Source organism: Hyperolius riggenbachi, chromosome 12, assembly GCF_040937935.1.
Source record: "Hyperolius riggenbachi isolate aHypRig1 chromosome 12, aHypRig1.pri, whole genome shotgun sequence".
Lineage (NCBI taxonomy): Eukaryota > Metazoa > Chordata > Amphibia > Anura > Hyperoliidae > Hyperolius > Hyperolius riggenbachi.
In genome coordinates, this window is record NC_090657.1 from 26,184,874 (window position 1) to 26,204,713 (window position 19,840).

The 19,840-nt window shown below is 44.6% G+C and overlaps 1 protein-coding gene and 1 long non-coding RNA gene across 8 annotated transcripts in view; one reads left to right on the forward strand and one right to left on the reverse strand.

The window, feature by feature from the left end:
* The window catches only part of LOC137541406 (uncharacterized), a 1,168,812-nt gene that overhangs the window by 877,393 nt on the left and 271,579 nt on the right, over positions 1-19,840 (reverse strand). For all 6 annotated transcript variants that reach the window (XR_011025153.1, XR_011025156.1, XR_011025152.1 and 3 more), the window contains exon 3: positions 9,849-9,929. This is a non-coding gene — a long non-coding RNA (uncharacterized lncRNA). The remainder of the gene's footprint in view (positions 1-9,848; positions 9,930-19,840) is intronic.
* The window catches only part of KCNH6 (potassium voltage-gated channel subfamily H member 6), a 541,700-nt gene that overhangs the window by 293,598 nt on the left and 228,262 nt on the right, over positions 1-19,840 (forward strand). The gene's annotated exons all lie outside the window — the stretch shown is intronic.

Genomic DNA, 19,840 nt, shown 5'->3' on the forward strand with positions numbered 1-19,840 from the left:
AGCATAAGGTTTTTAGTTTAAACTGCCTCACTCATTAGAGGATAGCTGTATTGTAAACTTTTCACCTTCTTGCATACACTACATGATCACCACTTATAATGCTTAAAGAGTAACTGTCGGGCATAAAATCAATTCTTTATTTTTATCTGGTAAACAAGTAATAAGGTTGCTAACCAGGCAATCCAAACGTTAAAATCACTATTACTTTTCTTGTTGATAAATTATCATTCCCCAGTTTACCTGACTCTTATTTGGTACACAGAAAATTTGGTACACAAAAGAGAATTTGCTGGGCATGCTGGGTTGTCTTTTTTTTGTTTCTCTACTTCTCCTCAGACTTAACTAATGCAGGCTGATTGGCTGAAGCCTCTTTCTCTCCTGCTTGCCCCTCCCACACCTCTGTTCCTCTCTGATTGGCCAAATTTTCTCAGGCTAAAACAATGCACTTTCTATAGTGAAGGGCGGGCATATCAGGCAGTGGAAACTAAGGGCGGATATTACATCACGACTGGCTTCAAAATAGCCACAGTAAATATGGAAACTGTCTAGAATAGGATTCTCTACTTTTCCTTTATAAAATTCACAGGAATCATAACGTGGATAGCACAATACATCTGTTATGTAAGTAGAGCAAGTATTTATATACTTATATTTTTTTCCTAAGATAGTATGGCTGACAGCTCCTCTTTAAGGAGAAAGTACTTAGGCAAATTGGCAGAGACTGGGAATAAACAAAGATCTCACTGTACACTCACACGTAGTTATGCCACCAAACACTTTTGCATGTTTTACCTTCGCATCAATTCTGCATAAGAACAAATTCAAGATTTTTTTTATTTTTTTTTAGCTTCATTTAAGGTTTGGATAGTTTGCAAAGTGGTTAGAAGCTTTTGGGGAGAGGTTATTGGTGTCTGTGTGCCCTCTGCATAGACATTTCCTTACTTACTTTCCATTTTCATAAAACTACTTGTTCAGACATTGGAGATGTAAAATGATCAACCATGAACATTTTGCCTGAGGTCAGAACAGGCAGCCCGTCTTCTGTGCCCATCAACACGTCCAACAGGTAATGAGCCAAAGAGGATTTTTTTGTTGATTGTTTCGTACTCACACACAGCGAAAAGCCTCCTGCTTCTCCTCTCCAATCTCCATAACACAGTGCATGCATCTCATCTGAATGAAGCATTTGTGAACTGCCAGCAGATCACTGGCCAAAACAATCACAATCATTTTGGCCTGCATCATTGAGTGACTTGCACAATGCCTGTCTACATTCCCTTAAGAAGGTTGTCTCTGTACTGTAAACTACTAGTGCATTGCTGGATGGTGGGAAAACTGCCAGAAGGAAGTGAATGTCCACTAGACTAAAAGAGAATGCTGTCTATGAAAATGGTATGTAGCAGGAATGTAAGTGTTTTAAGCACAGGACAGATAGAAAGAGAATGCTGAGTTTACACAGAGAAGTCTTATACAGCAGGGAAGAACAGCTTCTTGCTGTGTGGGGATTAATAAGGAGGTTTTACAGGTGAGCAGCTTTTTCCAGATACAGAATTGTTTACGATTTTCTTCTTTTTTGCCACAAGATCTGAGGCCAGTGGAGTGGGTATGAAGCTATCGCTCACTCTTGGGAGCTCATTATAGGATTTTAAGCCTCAGGACGTCACCAAATACTCAGAATTATAGGTTCTTTAGACTTGGCATATTAACCCTTACACTCTCAGTACATGTTACATTCCTGTATTCTGGGTAAGGTACAATAGACATTATACTGATATAAAGAACTGCTTGTATGTCCGCATGGAAATAGCAAATCCAATTTGTTTGTTTTTGAACTCCTCACACCCTTGTGGCGTAGCTATATTTACCTTCTTATAAAAGAAATTCCTTGCAATTTAGCAGAAAAAGAGTTAAAGCTGGTGGATGTCAAGGAGACCCCCACCCCCAGGTTTAACTCCGCCACACTATGACGGGAATGCGAGTCTGTGTTTCGCTAAATCCTACCTTCTTTTTAATCTCAGCCCCATCTGTTTTGGTTTAATATGAAAAATTAATCAGATGAAGAGGTAGAGAGAGAGCGAAAGACCTTGCCAGCATCATGACCAGATTGACCAAGAGGTGGGCCTTGGCTCACAAATGGGCTCCCACTGTGATGCCATATGACCCCTATCCTTCCTGGAAGAAGCTGAACACACGACCAAACACCACCAACATGTATCAGCTTTCCCATAAACATTCAATAAGAAGGGGGCAAAGCAGCAGACATTACCATAGAGAGTATGTACTTAGCACAGCATGGTACACATTTCTACAAACTAAGGTAACAGGGTAGAAATCAATGTGCAACCTTTAGCAGTTCATAATAAAAGGCTTATGACACAGCAATGCATGATGGGATCCTCCGTTAACATGACTGCATGATTCAGGGCTTTCAAGTCTCTCCAGTACATAAAGGGAGTATTTCTTCACAAAAACTCACAGTGCAAAGGTGGCAGTCTTCAGAGAAGCAAGTTGTCACAAGGGCCCACTGACTTGGGGGAAAAAAAAAAAAAAATAATAAAAAAAAAAAAAATATATATATATATATATATATATATATATATATATATATATATATATATATATACACCCTCTTTCCCTGAAAATAAGACCTACCCTGTAAATAAGCCCTAGCTGGAATTTTCAGCATTCTTGAAATATAAGCCCTACCCCAAAAATAAGCCCTAGCGGAAGTTAAAGAGGAAGAAGAGGCAGCCAGCAAGCGGGGACAGAGCGGTGCAGTGTCAATTGGGCACTGATCCTGTCATCCCAGCACACAGCAAGGTTATCAGCTGTGTGCAGTGAAGACAGGGCAGGTGCCTGATCAGTACAGTAGCATACCTTCAAATCAATGAACATCACAGTACAAAGGAACAGGAAATGTTCTGCTGAGAGACACTTCCTGATAGAAATATAAGACATCCCATAAAAATAAGCCCTAGCACATCTTTTAGAGCAAAAATTAATATAAGACACTGTCTTATTTTCGGGGAAAGATGGTATATATGCACCAGTGTTGAGTGACATAGTATGAACAAAAACTGGAATGTGTATCTTACTACGAAGGTCTAGCATTCCTCTTTAACATGGCCACCCCACTTTTTTAATGATTGAGCTTTAAAACAATAAGTCCTACTTCCGGTGGGCGCCCAAGACGACTGCCTCAGCACAAGGCTCTTGCTTTCTCTTGCCATCTCCACCAGAACTTTGCAACACAGGAACGCCTTTTTACCCTCTGCTGTCAACCTCCTGAATGTTAGACAGCGAAACCGCCATCTATTTACTCTGCAGCTCTGCGATCTATGACGGTGCTGCTATTCCCTTTAGATTGTAAGCTCGCAAGGGCAGGGCTCTCTCCCCCTTTTGTGTCTTGGAAATATTTTATCACTGTCATTACCAATTCTGTATTTTGTATTCTGTATTTTGTATCATTTTTGTATTTTGTTACTAATTATGTATCTTGTATATTAGTGTACACCATTGTCTGTATTATTATATACCCCATGTTTGTTTCTTTCTTTGTACAGCGCCACGGAATATGTTGGTGCTTTATAAATCAATAACAATAATAATGGCGCTGTACTGGGAACAGCTGTGTGACACGGCTGACCCCCTGGGCTTCAAGGAAGTGATCCGCTGTTATAGGCTGAAGCCTCTGACAGCCGATCGTGCTGATTGGCTGGCACGGGGAGGGAGAGAAGGAGGGATAAAAAAAATGAAAATTAAAAAAAATAGGGAAATTTATTATAAAAATAAAGAAATAAATATTTATATATAAAAAAATAAACATCGTGGGAGCAATCATAGCCCACCAACAGAAAGCTCTGTTGGTGGGCAGAAAAGGGAGGGGGGGGGGGAATCACTTGTGTGCTGAGTTGTACGGCCCTGCAGCTAGCCCTTAAAGGGACACTTAAGTCAAACAAAAAAAATGAGTTTTACTCACCTGGGGCTTCCAATAGCCCCCTGCAGCTGTCCGGTGCCCTCGCCGTCTCCCTCCAATCCTCCTGGCCCCGCCGGCAGCCACTTCCTGTTTCGGTGACAGGAGCTGACAGGCTGGGGACGCGAGTGATTCTTCATGTTCCCAGACACATTAGCACCCTCTATGCTGCTATATGGTATATGATATATGCTATAGCAGCATAGATGGCACTATTGTGGCCAGGAACGCGAAGAATCACTCGTGTCCCCATCCTGTCAGCTCCTGTCACCGAAACAGGAAGTGGCTGCCGGTGGGGCCAGGAGGATCGGAGGGAGACTGCAAGGGCACCGGACAGCTGCAGGGGGCTATTGGAAGCCCCAGGTGAGTAAAACTCATAATCTTTTGTTTGACTTAAGTGTCCCTTTAAAGTAGCAGTGGCCTTAATTGTAAAAAATAGCCTGGTCACTAGGGAGGTTTAAGACCGTGGTCCTCTAGTGGTTAGTGAAAATATGCCTCTCTGCACAAATTGTAAAAAATGTTTGCATCAGCTTGCAGTATACGTTTGCAATGTTTTATGGTCTTGTACTGACATCCCTGCAACATCAAAGCAGACATTACAGCTCAGCGGGCGAGGAACTGTGTCCAGTGGCTGTTCATAAAAAGTTTGCACACTCTTCCACATTCTGGTATTTTCAAGAAATTGCTAAGACTCCCATGATGCAACACAGAGCCGGGACAAGGTCCTCCAGCACCCAAGGCTGAGTCACCAAAGTGCGCCCACCCCAGCTGCCACAAACTGATAGGTATTAGACTAAGAGGCACCCCCAGGGACCCCAACACCTTAATCTCTCCTTATCTAGCTTGCAGGCACTGCCATGTATCCCCTTTTCTTATTTCTCTCTGGTTCAAACACAACCGGGGAATGATAGCTGAGTGAGTTGTGCACCCCCTCCTACGCTGCACCCGGAGGCTGGAGCCACTCTCGCCTCTGCCTCGGCTTGACCCTGATACAACACTGGCGAGTTTAAATAAAAAAAAATTCTTAACTGCTGAGTGTATTCCACAGGGCAATCACTGGTCCTTTATGAATGGATTGCCCAGGTGACTGCCATGTAGTGCACCAAAGAAATCAAAATTTAGCCATATGAATTGGCCCCCTCCCCTGCTAGTTTACTATCAATATTAACCAAGAGATTATACTGTACATACTGGAGGTGTCCAGTGTCCAGCAGAGAGGTTGCTGCTAATAGGAATGCACTGTTTTTGAGACCAAGACCCATAGAGGGGTTTAGGGCCGCTGAATTCACACATAACAGCCGCCTTGGCAGAGAATCTAGCATGTACACAGTAGTCCCTGACACCGTCAATGTTCTGGCAGATCAATCCGCCTCAGCCAAACTCAGTATTCTTTCCCTCACCCTGACCTCTCGCGTGATGCTCTGTCTACCCTCCTCCACCGTACATAGCAACAGGCCGTGTCTCTAGCCTGCAGGCTAGCAATGCATTTTACAGAACTCCGCCCTAAACTGTTGCTGGGGGGATCGAGTCTCGATTCCTGCCAGGTGACATTTGTCGTATGTGTGTAGTGTAGGAGAGTAATTAAAGATGGTAGCCTTCATAGAACTCTTACTTCAGTTTCACTGTAAAAGCGAATAAACATTCACGTTCCACTGATAACAAATCTGGAAGAAATGAACACATGTTGAATTGTTGTTGTCAGCTGACAAGTGTAGAGGTCTACTTGAGAAGGAATATGTTAGATAAACGTAAATGTGAATAAAATAGCAAAATTCCCCTCTGTGACTTTGCAGCACATATACTGACAACAGCTGAACAGCCCTATGCCATCCAAGACTGTGAGATGAACACATCAGGGATTTGGAGGTGCGAAAATGCCTGTTAGAAGTGGAGTTGGGAGGTGATGATGTCCCTCCTGTCTCCTGGGAGCTTGTTATGAGAATATTGGCCAACTTTGGGCTCTCATTAAGTTCATTAAACAACTTTATCCTATATGCTGCATTTTGGTGAGGACAAAAAGGTCCTTATATTGATGTTGCAGTGAACTATTTAGCTGAGCTTCCCTTGCAAGTGTAAAATGTCAGCTTGTGATGTGAAAGTGTCTGTTTCATACTGTAATTCTTCATCTTAAGTACTCAGGAAAAATATGACGTAACAAATTGTGTGTTTAGAGCTTGCACTAAGGCTGTAATAAGAGATTATGCTGCATAGGCTTATATGAAGGACCACTGCATGTTATACACATTGCACACCTTCCATTAATAACAATGTGGTTACTGTAACTAAGAGAGATTAATCAAGCGCTTCACATAGGTGTAATCAAATAGCTGCCAGAGGTAAATTCCGATCCAAAGTAGAACTGCAATAAATGTATAGGTATTCCTCAGTGCTGTTATCACCCCAATCCTGTAGTTCCAGCCTGCAGCCACCCAGTGCTCAACAAGGGTATATAGTGTCCACCACCATAGGACAAACAATATGCCAGGCTTAGTGGGATTTTGTAATAGGGGTTAAAATTTTATTCCAAAACTTGCAATGTTAAAAACAAAACAACTTACATTGTGGGTCCATGCACACAGGACCCAACTGCATACATACCGCTCATAAGGTATCTGCACTGAACCAAATCAAAGTGCACCTTAACATATAAAGATGGTATGTTCAGAGATAGTCCATCTCTCCTTCCCTACCAGGTTTCGGCTCTATGCCGTCATCAGGGGATATCTGTAACTTATTATTTGATATTACTGTAACTGGTACTAAATGGGAGTTACATCTTTGACTTTAGTTTTCAAACAATTCAAAAATACTAAAATCACCCTTTTGTCATGGATTTGTGAAGCTCTAAGTGCAGAATTATACAATACACCAGAGTCCAACTTCACACTGAGACTGGTAGGCTTTAGGTTTTGTCAACTCTGTTTAGGTGTAGGAGCCTTTCTCAATCTACCAGTAAACCCCAGATAAAAAAACACACCAAAAGCACTGCAGAGCCCCCACTACCCAAAGTCTGACCGTGCTCCACCATAAACCACCGCACTAAGCCGCCGTCCACACTAGGCTGCTGCTCAGGGTCTGTGCATATTTACAAGCTTCAAGAGAACCTGAACTGAAAATAAAAAAGTCAAAATAACCATACACAGGTCATACTTACCTCCTGTGTAATGTACTCCTCAATCTCTTTCTCCTCTCCTGCGTCCCATTTGTCCACTGTGCTCGATGGAATTCTCTGTCCTCCATTTTAAAAATGGCCATTACTCCATAACAGCTTCCTGGTCAGCACACTGTTAACCACTTAAGGACCAGCGGTCTCTGGGCACTTAAGGACCAGAGACCGCTGGTCCAATCCCGACAGAATCCCGACAAATCGCAGCACATACCCGCCGCAACCGCCATCATCGCCGCTCGCCGGGACCCCCAGGACATAGACTCTGCCTGTCTCTATGACGGCAGAGTCATGTGAGCCGGTCAGGAGCCGCTTTCATTGGCTCCTGTCCCTGTTTTTCAATGTAAGCCAATGGGAACAGCTTACATTGAAAGACAGGGCCAGGAGCCAATGAAATCGGCTCCTGACCGGCTTACATGGCTCTGCCGTCATAGAGACAGGCAGAGCCTGTGAGATGCGGCGAGAATCGTCGGGTTTGAGCGGCGCGATCGGCGGGTAGCGGCGGAGACGGCGGGTGCGCGCTGCGGACAGTGATTGAAATCTACGCCCTGCCAGCCAAAAGCCCACCAAAACAGGGCGTAGATTTCAATCACTGCAGTCCTTGAATGGTTAAACTGTAATATCGCCCACTTGAGCCACAGGGAAACATGGACACTACCTTGCACATCCAGTTCTAACCGACAGCTGCTGATATATAACTGACAGCAACTGGTATATATATAAGCAGATGCTGTTTGCTAGCTGTACAACTGTGTCCACACCGTGCATAATTATAACAGTCTTTTAGTTACTGTATTGTATATAGATAAAAGTCACGTATAGACCAGCATATCTGTGGATGGATAGTGTACTGGTTAAGGGCACTGCTTTTGACATGGGAGACCAGGGTTCAAATCCTAAGGTCAGTATCTATTTAGTAAATAGTTCAAGGCAAGACTCTCTAACACTGCAGGGTGGTCTCTTAGTGCACCGCAGCTCTTGAGCGCTTTGAATCCAGCAGGAGAAAAGCGCTGTACAAATGTTCGGATTATTATTATTCGGATTATATCAATGTATTGCTGCTGGTGTTTGTACAACACAGTCTTTGACCAAAATATGGCTAAACTGCCAACTCGGGACTGAGCGACACTGTAAGCAGGGGCCCCCAACCACTGGTCCACGGCCCAATGCCGGGCCGCAGGATGCGCCGAACTGGGCAGTGCAAATGATCTGACTTTGCAGTGCACGGAAGTTGTGTGGAAGCTGAGTAGCGAGTGAGTCACTGAACTCAGCAGCAGTGGTGCTCAGCAAGTATTCAGATATCCGAACTACCCAGATAATCCAAACTTTTTCCACTATCCGAACTTTGAATAGCAATTCGGATATTTTTTCAAATCCGAATAGACTATCCGAGCAAACTCGGATTTCCCATCTGAAATCCGAAATTCGGGCGGATAGATAGTTCAGATATCTGAGCACAAGCCAAAATCTCCTTCAATGGCAAAAATGCCTTTCGAAGGCATCCAGGCCTAGAGAAAGAGAGAGAGAAAGAGAGAAAGAGAGAGAGAGAGAGACAGAGAGACAGAGAGAGAGAGAGAGGGAGAGACAGAGAGAGAGAGAGAGACAGAGAGACAGAGAGAGAGAGAGAGACCTCCGAAATGTTTTTTTTGCCATTTTCAGGTCACTTCCGGTTTTCTACCCGGATATCCGAATCCGGCCGGATTCTGAGGTCGGATATCCGATTCGGATCCGGATTGCAAAATTTTAAACTCGGATATCTGACCCGGATCAGATATCTGGATATTCAGATCCGAATTAGGTCCAGATAGTGAAAAGTGGTATCCGAGCAGCACTGCTCAGCAGGATACTAGGAAAGCAGAGCCGTCTGCAGCCATTGTTACTGCTGCCACCTGGTGTCTCTAATTTGTATTACAGTATGCTTTGTCTGTGCAGACACTGGGTGGCAGGAGTGAGGATGACTGGGACGTTTTGGTCAACCAGCCACAGAGTCTGCACAGAGTAGAGCAGCTGGTACAGGAAGGTTTTGCAGAATGAATGGAATATTTTGGGAAGGGTAAAGAGAATGTGGGGGAGGAGAGAAAGATGGGAGTGTAGGGAGGAGGGAAGGGTTGTGGGGAGGGAAAAAGCCTGGAGGTGACTGTGCCAGTAGATAGGGAAGCCCAGACAGTACCCTCCTCTATTTCACCACCTGTCACACCAAATGTACCTTGTGCTGGTGGGTATTATGCAGCAGACGCATCTTTTCCAAATTGCTGGGGGTGATGATGGTGGTAGTTGGGTAGGGATGGTGCTCCCAGGACTTTTTTTATATAATGACACTGACACTCCTCCCTACAACCCCTCCCCCCGTCACTTGCACGCACCCCCGGTCCCTGGAAAAAATTCCTGATGCTTAAGCGGTCCTTGAGGCAAAAAAGGTTGGGGACCGCTACATAGAACTGCACCTTGCAGTATACATTACTTTCACATGTTCATTATGACACTGAAAAGAGATTTGGATAAAAGTGAGTGTAAAGTATAAAATGTATTTACCACAAGAATGCACAAATCATGCAGTGTGCAATATATACAGATCTATATGATTTATCAAATGCTGTCATGTTCTTTTTAAAGCAAAGCTGAACTTATTTTGTATGTACTTGATCCCATCTATTTTATAGTCTAAATTAGCAAATAATATGGCTTTACTAGTACAGAATGGAATCTCACCTTGCTGGCCCGAACCTGTCGTCTATTTTTTTATGGAGAATACCCTCTTGTTTCTTTTGCAATGTTGACATGAAGAGATAACTGAAAATACAGGCAATGCACGGGTTATTCCTGCACTTATAAGCATCTAGAGTATTAATTGTGATCCAATTTCAAACTCCAAAAATGCTGCTAGACATGCAAGAAACCTCCACCATCAGGGGCGTAGCAATAGGGGTTGCAGAGGTTGCGACCGCATCGGGGCCCTTGGGCCAGAGGGGCCCAGAAGAGTCCTCCCTCAACTACAATATTAGCTCTCCATTGGTCCTGTGCTTGTAATAATCACTATAGATACTTTGAATAGTGGTAATCATTAACAAACCATTCCCCATTCCCTTCTTGCACCTCTGACACTGTAGTTGCCATTGGCAGGTTTTGGTGCGCCGTATCAATTGTTATGTATAGAGTGCTTGGGGGGCCCCATTGTAAAACTTGCATCGGGGCCCACAGCTCCTTAGCTATGCCACTGTCCACCATGCTTGATTGTTGCCTGAAAACTCTCATCCATGAACCGCTCTTTGGCTGTCAGCAACCAAACTTCCTTGGACAAATGTTTAAACCTTTGACTTATGGGCTTTCTTTTCCAGTAAACTAGTTCTTCTTACAAAATGTCTTATGTCTGCAGTCTGTCAATGGGTCTACCCATTTTCTTGCTAGGTCACAGCTGATGGTGTCACTGGACATCATTCAGCAGAGAAAGGGAGTCAGTATGCTGTGTCTTTCATTTAACTTATCGTTGCCTGTCTCCCTCTCCTTCTCAGCTATTGAAGATGAGTTTGAACAGCACATCTATGCTACACAGCTTACATAGTACAGAAACCTTTTTGCTACTAACAGCACATCTAGGAATACTTGTCCTTTTATGCTGGGGATACATGGTACGTTTCTGTACCGTGTATCGACCAGCTGATCCGGCCAGCTGATAATATTCAGCTGGCCCGATCATGCCGCTCGATCCGCGCCCGCTCGATTCCCGCCGGCGGACAATGGCAGGGAATCAAGCGGTGATAAGGAAGCGCTGGCGGGGACGGGTGGCAATCGATCCGTGTGCACGCGCGGACGAGCGGGGATGCGCCGGCATCGACCCGCTGGCTCGTTCCGGCGCAATAACGAGCCGTGTATGCACGGCATTAGAAATGACTGCCATGCATCAAAACCATCCTATGTCTTATAGCTGAGCTCAGCCTTGCAAATAGGTAGACTTTTTTTTTATCTATTTAGTTTGTCATCAGTAATCTCAACTTCTTTGTAGAGCAAGGTTTTCCCTCCCACACCCAGTTTCATTTATCTGCATAGCTGATTCGGTTTGATTTAACCTCCTGGGGGTTACAGCTCGTCCATTAACGCTGCAGGGCACTGCTTAGGCCCTGGTGGGCCGATTTGGACATTTTTTTTTTCAAACACGAAGCTAGCACTTTGCTAGCTGTGTGTTTGTTCCGATCGCCGCCGCTGTACATGGGCGCTGGCGGCGATCAGAAATGCTGGGGGGACGCCGCAGGGAGGGGGGAATCATGATAGAAAAAAAAATAGGGTAAAAAAAAACCTCATGGCCGCGGGAATCAGAACGCTAGGGAGCAAGTCTGAAGTAAAAATAAAAAACAGATCCCCTATCAGACCGCCCCCTAAGGAGAGGGAAGGCTCTGGGTCCTAGAGCCTTCCTGTTCTCCTCATGGGGTCCTCGATTCCCTGCATACTCCTCGGTTTGAATCACCCACCTCGAGAAAATTCAAAAGTCTTCGGAAGCATTTAGGCTCCTGAAGACGGGCGGCTCTTTACTGCGCATGTGCAGTCCCAAGCGGCCTGTTTTCGGAAGCCCGAGTGCTTCCTGAAGACTCCCAACGCCCACCCAACGTGGAAGAGAGCAGTCTATAACCCACTAGTCGCAGACTACTAACAGGGGAGCCTGCGGGGGAACGCAGGGACTGCGAGGAGACGGGGAAAGCTCGCCGCGGCGGGTCTGTCACCTCGCCCCCCCCTCCCCTGTTACCTTATGAGCGGGCGGCCGCTTCTTTTCTTATATTCCCCCAGGCGCCGCTCTCCTGTCTGCAGCATCTCGTATTACAGCAGCGCTTCCTGCGCGGCTGCTGTAAGGAAGGGAAGGAGGCAGGGCAGCTGTTCCCATGGTAACGGCGATGCCGCTGCCCTGCTTCCTTCCCTTCCTTACAGCAGCCGCGCAGAAACCGCTGCTTTTAGGGATGGGCACTACCTACCCATACTAGGGCACTATACTAGCTATATACTGGGCACTATGCTAGCTATATACTGGCCGCTATACTAGCTATATACTGGGCACTATACTAGCTATATACTGGGCACTATGCTAGCTATATACTGGGCACTATACTAGCTATATACTGGGCATTATACTAGCTATATACTGGCCACTATACTAGCTATATACTGGGCATTATACAAGCTATGTACTGCCCACTATACTAGCTATATACTGGCCACTATACTAGCTATATACTGGGCACTATGCTAGCTATATACTGGGCACTATGCTAGCTATATACTGGGCACTATACTAGCTATATACTGGGCACTATAGGGCACTATACTACCTATATACTGGGCACTATAGGGCACTATACTAGCTATATACTGGGCACTATGCTAGCTATATACTGGGCACTATGCTAGCTATTTACTGGGCACTATACTAGCTATATACTGGGCACAATACTAGCTATATACTGGGCACTATGCTAGCTATATACTGGCCACTATACTAGCTATATACTGGCCACTATACTAGCTATATACTGGCCACTATACTAGCTATATACTGGGCACTATGCTAGCTATATACTGGGCACTATGCTAGCTATATACTGGGCACTATACTAGCTATATACTGGGTACTATACTAGCTATATACTAGGCACTATACTAGCTATACTGGGATAACTATACTAGCCATACTGGGGCAACTAAACTCCCTATACTGGGGCAACCACGCTAGCTATGCCGCTGCACCCCAGCCCCCCCCCCCCCTCCCCTTGTAACCCGCTGTGCACGACACTGTCTACTAGGTCGCGCGCACACATTCTCCCCCCCCCCCCCCCCCCCCGGGAGAAAAATTTGGCCAGAAAGTGGTCCCCCGGCCCGAAAAGGTTGGGGACCCCTGCTCTATGGGACATAGAGCCATCCCTCTCAGGTGAGTATCAGGGTTTTTATTTTCACTTTAGACTCCCTTTATTGATTGTTTTAAACATACTGTACATGTTATCTTGTTAATTATTAGCACCTGTTTGGTTTAACTGTTTAAATGTGCAATGGTCTATATGCCTAAAAAAAAACTTAAAACACAAATGTAATAAGAGGGATATGGAGGTTGCCACATTTATTTCCTCTTAAACTATACCAGTTGCCTGCCTCTAATACTTTTAGCCATAAACTCTGAACAAGCATATGCAGATCAGGTGTTTCTGATGATATTGCCAGAACTGACAAGATGTGTGTGTTATTCAAACACTACTGCAGCCAAATAGATCAGCAGGGCTGCCAGGCAACTGGTATTGCTTAAAAACAAATAAATATGGCAGCCTCCATATTCTTCTCACTTTAGTTGTCCTTTAACTATGTGCAAGTTTACCTAGAAAAAAAGACAGACACAGAACATTTACATTACGATTTTCCCCTGCGGGACTCAAAGCGCAAAAGCTGCAGCCACTAGGACCCACTCTATAGGCAATAGCAATGTTAGGGAGTCTTGCCCAAGGTCTCCTTACTGAAAAGGGGCTGGTTTACTGAACAGGAAGAGCCGAGATTCAAACCCAGGTCGCCTGTGTTAGAGGCAGAGCCCTTAACCAGTACACCATCCAGCCAGGATACAATTATTTTTTGAATGCTGCAGCATTTTTCCTCAAGGTAATTGCGCATCAGTGTTTACTATGTATCCCTTTTGTGAGAGGGATATTGCCATTTCCTGTTTACATGGCCTTGTTGTGATCAGTAAATTATTTACGTGTATCATATGTATCGTGTATGCATCATATTCCTTAGCGCGCTGCAGCATTCTATACGGTAAACAGACACACATTGCTAATAATACAGAAAAGGGATCAAGTCAGGAAATGGAAACAAAGGTGCTGCTTATTAGTACTACAAATGTGATGAGGATAGTAGTCAAGAAAACTCATTACTGCGGATGATGGTAATTATCATTATCCTTTATTTATAAATGTGCTAAGGGTAGTAGTCAAGAACAGAATCCCAGGCACCTGGCATGCCTATGAGAGCAAATTTACAATGCACGTTCCTAGGGGAGCAAATGTCACTTAAGGATCCTGAAGATTAAAGAAATAGATTAGGAATTACAAAGTAGTAAGATTGCAGGATAATGAAGAGAAGTCACAAGTAAATAACTAAAACCAAAGCAACCGCTATACAAATATGGATAGAGTTTTCCTTAGGCTGTAGGGCTGAATTTACTAAAGTGTTCCCTAGCTGGAAAACAATGAGATAATAAGTGTTCTGCAAATCTGCCCTGGTGCATGATGGAGAATTCATCAAGTGAAAGGCCTTCGTTATTTATTGCTGAAAGATAAGGCACTAAATTAGGGGTGAATGTAAGGTCACTGGAGCAAAGAATTCTTCTGTCTTTAAGAGAACCCGAGGTGGGTTGTAAGAATCCTATTAGCATACAGAGGCTGGGTCTGCATATAATGCCCAGCCTCTGTTGCTATACTGTCTCCCCCCAGGCCCCCCCTGCGCTCTGCTATCCCCCATAAATCCCACTGCCGTGCTAGTGACATCGCTAGCCAGCTGTTTACATCTACCCTGTCACTCTCGCCGCACCACCACCTCTAATATATCGCCGCTCCCCGCCTGCGTCCCTTCCCTCCCCGCTGATTGGAGGGAAGGGATGCAGGCAGGGAGCGGAGAAATAGAGGAGGCGGGGAAGCGGCGAGAGTGACAGTGTAGATGAAAACACCCAGCTAGCGACACGCTGCGTGTCGCTAGCATGGCTGTGTGATTTATGGGGGACAGCAGAGCACAGGGGGGGCCTGGGGGGAGACAGTATAGCAACAGAGGCTGGGCAGTATATGCAGACCCAGCCTCTGTGTGCTAATAGGATTATTAGAACCCACCTCAGTTTCACTTTAAGAATGCAAAGTTATACTTAGCATCGATTTTTAGTAAGAGGGCATTTTGGTCACTTTCAGCCCCTTGTATCCTCCTAGTGGTTCTGGGTCACCATGTTCTATCTGGGTATTCTGTAGAACGGGTCCAAGCCCTATCCCATAGAGCAATATCAAACCATGCCGTGCACTGATGAGGACCAGAAAGGCAGAAACAGCTGTATGCATGTTGAATTGGTGTGACTCTGTAAAATGTATAAGCTAGGCTCACTATACACCAGGGGTTCTGGATGTGTGCCTCGCTTTCAGAGGCATAATGAGATGATTTGAATATTCCATAGTGATGCATTATTGCAAAGTGAAAGGCTGTTATATTCAGAGTGGAGAGGGTGTTTCATGAGAATTCTTCAATACAGGTGTCCGGAGTTCTGTTCTTGACTGTAGACTTATTTAATCGAATGTATAATGGGTATTCTCCAGGCTGGTAATTTCAGGACCTAGGCAATGCCTGCTAGAAATTCCTGAAACTTATCATACCATTAACCCTTAAGGTGTGTACACACCTTTGACTAATCTCCTAGGTAACATCGCTGGGCCGGACTGCACAGAAGCAAAGTCAGCTGTATAGCTGAAGAAACACTGTGTTGCTATGCAGGGGGGTGGAGGGACGACAGAGCCGCGGGTACATGACATCACACAGTGTGCACAATGAAGTTTGCCATCGCTCTGCCAAGTTGATAGGCCTGGCGGATCGCTTGCGGGTGGTGGCCACTATATATATGCCTGACTATCGGCTGAGGTGGTCATTATCGGCTGCCTCAGCCGACTTTAGTCAGGTATGTGTGTGCTTCTTTAGACTGCCCCCGACCTCTATATGCGTTTCTGTGTTTCTGCACCCATATGCCATGGACATTTGTGAACCTTTTTGTTTTCCCATGTTACTTTTCCCCCGGATGTCTAAAGGAGTTTAGTACAAAGTTTTAGATCAGTGGCAACTTTCTATGTTGCTTGAGATATGCAAATAATTCTAAGTTGATGCAGAATAATTAATTACTGCAAGTCTATGCAGTTTGAAAATGGATTTTTCCAGTGCAAGATTTGTGTAGTCTACTCTACCATAGATTTTCATAATAATTTGCATAAATCTGTATCAAAACAATGTATTTATTTTATATAAAAAGCGCCAACATACAGTATATATCTATCAGAGCAACTAGACTAATAATATCACAGAGTGCACAGCACCAGCGAACTGATTGCTATCACGGGCAGTGAGCAACTGAAACAGCACTGCTGAAATACCCTCAGTCACCCAATCAGAGGCTTGCCCACACACAGTAACCAATCGCAAGCAGAATCCCTGCCTATGCGTCAGCTGATCTAAGCTATCAGCTGACGCTATGATCGCCGGCGTCTCAGGGCATAAGATCGGCCCTGAGATGCGCGTGTCCGCCTAGAGGGATGGATGGGATGCTCACGTACCGCCACAGGGGTGCTGGGGATGCCGCCGGGAGAAATGAAAGGAGAACCTCGCGGCTGAACTCTGCCGCGCGAGCCGCCCCAGGCAACGCTGGAACCGATGAGAGGTGAGTCCTTTGCAGGCACCCATATACCATAATTTGCATTATACACTCATAGCATAATGCATTATTCCACGAAACAAGCTCGGTGGGTACTTCTAATTCTGATGTCCTATAGGCCGGCATTGTCATAGACCCCCCTCCTGCTGTGACAAATCTGTTAGGATTCAACAAGAAACAGCTAAGTTAGGTTGTGTTCCCATCCCAAGATGCCACTTGTGAATTTCTGACAAGTGACGCATTGGAGGGTGGGTGATAGAGTTTCCTGTATCCTAGATGAATCGAAAAGGAGGTAACCCCCCTTGATCCAGTTGTCTTATAGTGCCTGGGGTTAACCAAGACACTCCACCTTTGTTTCACAGCTGATAACCCAATCGTGCCTGGTCAGTCCGTCTCAGGGCCCGCCCAGTCATGCCCTTTTCGCCCTAGCTGTGTTTCAGCTCTCAGGTTACTGGATGATTGGAGTATCACCAAGACTCACTAGGCTGTGATACAGGCAAAAACGTAGTCTAAAACAGTCAAGGGTCATACACAATAAGATGGCAGCCAATAAGAGGAGTAAGCAATAATGTAGTCAGCAAGCTAGAGGTCATATACAACAGACCATATCAGGTACAAGGGATAAGACAAAAGAGTGGTCAAAACTAGCAGAAGGTCAGTCCAGGCAGCAATCAGGAGAATAGTCAGGTACACAGGCAAGGTTACTGGCAGGAGGTACAGAAATTCACCCAGAAGCTAGCTCTAGCAACTATAGGCTATCACAACTAACAGGTCTGACAGCCTGGTTTAAATACTACCATCAGCCAATGAGAAGAAGCCACCCACACAACCAGCCAATGGAACACACAGCCTACCCAACAGTGATTGACTCTGAGCTAGGAGACAATAACTTGCGGGTTAGCAATTGCAACGGAGAGCGTACGCTGAGCATCTGACACGTCCACATTCCTTAGCAACATTGAAAGAAACCCGTTTTCGTGAGCCCGTGTTACTTTCAGATACACCATTCGCACATGGTGAGCAGCTCAATTGCCCGCACTGATTCCCAGAAGCAGCCGACTCACTGCTGGAACCAGGATGAGGTGAGATTGTGACACAAACTATTGTTGGAGCTTTAACCTGAGGCAGGGGTCACACTTACCGGCTTTCGTACGCGTTTTCTGCACAGAAAAGCTGACTTCAACTGAGAACTCATGTTAATCAATAAGCAAGGTCACACTTTAATGTAGATTTCGCATGCAGAAAAAAAACTGACATCTTGCGCAATTTGTCAGTTTTCTCTATAAATTACATTAGCTGCTGTAAGGCAGGGGTCACACTTGTCTTTCAGTTTTCTGCAAAGTGTAGAAAACTGAAAGACAAGTGTGACCCCTGCCTGACAGAACAGAAAAGCTTTTGCAAAGGTGCTAAAAAGAAATACTTTTTTTTAAATACTGTAATATTTTTTATGCTGTTATCTGTCATAGACAAGGCAATTAATATATTTAGCCCAAATGTTTAATATATTTAAATCTTTATTTTTACATATTATTTATTTATGTATTCAATAATTAGATTTAATTCAAAAAACGTTTTTTTTCCAATTTTTATCTTTATTAAGCAAATAAAATATTTAATAAAGCAGAAAGTATGTACTATTTTTTAAGAGCTCCAACTTCCTGTTTTATTTACACATGCAAGATTTTTTTTCTGGCTGAAAGGATTGTTCATGATTATGTCAGCTGATATAACTGCCCACCCCCCACACCCCCCTCCCCCAACCAAGAACTGTCCCTCCAGCCTTTTGTTTCCATCTATAGCAAATGGACAAGGGCTTCTGTACTCATTAGCTATGGATGTAATAATGCTTAACTGGTTGCTCCTTAATTATTGTATTTAGATAGCATTATTGTATAAAACTACTCCTCTTCATTACTTAACATCCTAGCGGGCCAGGGTTTCTGAACGTGAGTGTAGTGCTTTGTGGAGGGGGTGGGGGAGAGGATTTGCCATCTTCACTTGTAAGGACTACCCACTGCTGACAGGTATAAGGTATTGGTAACTAAATTTGAGGAGACCTGCATGTCATCCTGGTCCCTCCCTTCTCATTACCAGCCTCTATGCCTAAACAGGCATGAGTTGATATACCTCTAACAGGGAGCCTCCGTTTTTATTGTTTGTTTTCAATGCTGAACATGTTCAGCACCTTGGAAAGCATTGTGGTATCTGAGCTGATGGCTTCAGCTTATGTCTGGTGCTGAGTGTTATTGGACTTGCTCATGGATCAAGCATCCAGTAAGGTACACTAACCATTGGTAACTTATGCGCAAGTTATTTCTTCCTTGCTGAACTTAAGGGCATCATCTCCATAATGGCTAATGTTGCTGTAATGATCGCTGCTGCAGCAGCTATTGCTGGAAGTAGTAGTGCTGCAGCTCAGGCAGTTCTGATCTATTTCCATGCAAGCTGCATAGCTTTGTCTGTCTTTCCCTGCTGTCAGCTTGTGACTGATTATCATTCACCTGTGTGGGAATCTGCATGTCTGCTCCCATTGGATGACCTCAGTATAAAGATCTGCTTCCTGCAGGGTTTCCTTGGGTTTTCATAGCTTCAGTGTAAGCCAGTCTTGCTGTCGCTTTAGCCCCCGATCGTGTTTCTTGTTATAAAGATACTTTGCTGGTCTTTGCATCATATATTGGTTCATTGCCAATATATATGCATACCAGCACGTTTATTATTTTCCTTGTATTTGTGTTACGTTGATACATCAGTGTCGCTGATGTATACGTACACGAACTGTTTATATCCTGTGTGCAGTTAGTCAGCTTTCCAGCACGTTTTGGTAGGTTGCGCGTACCGTGACCACCCGTGCTGAGGTAGTTACCCTGCTCCTGGTCCTGTTTGTGGATTGCGTTCATCTCTGCGAAGAGATAACGAATCCTTCTGAATCCTGTTCTGTTACCCTTTGTGGATTGCGTTCATCTCTGCGAGGAGATAACGAATCCTTCTGAATCCTGTCCTGTTACCGTTTGTGGATTGCGTTCATCTCTGCGAAGAGATAACGAATCCTTCTGAATCCTGTTCTGTTACCGTTTGTGGATTGCGTTCATCTCTGCGAAGAGATAGCGAATCCTTCTGAATCCTGTTCTGTTACCGTTTGTGGATTGCGTTCATCTCTGTGAAGAGATAGCGAATCCTTCTGAGTCCTGTTCCCTGTGTTACTCCAGTCCTAGTCAGCGTTCCTGCTTATGTCATATATCGGTTCATTGCCGATATATACATATGTTAGTCAGACCTTACAAATAGT